Raw genomic sequence first — 242 nt, 5'->3', positions numbered from 1 at the left:
TAATTTCTGTGGGTTTTGATTCTAGGGTTCTTGTTGTTATCAACTGGTTATTCCATTTTAGCTCACTCTTATTCTACTTGACCAACAGCTTAGCCCTGTTAATTTCATTTGCCTTTGACCAACAGCTTTCAATGCAAAATTTGATTTATGCTACTTGATTGATTTATGCTACTTGATTCATTTGCAAATTTGATCGATCCTAGGACCATGTCACAGTCTTCCAAAATTCAGCAACATGTTTG

Source organism: Cynara cardunculus, assembly GCF_001531365.2.
Source record: "Cynara cardunculus var. scolymus isolate 2C chromosome LG 15, CcrdV1, whole genome shotgun sequence".
Classification (NCBI taxonomy): Eukaryota; Viridiplantae; Streptophyta; class Magnoliopsida; order Asterales; family Asteraceae; genus Cynara; species Cynara cardunculus.
This window is presented reverse-complemented; position numbering follows the sequence as displayed.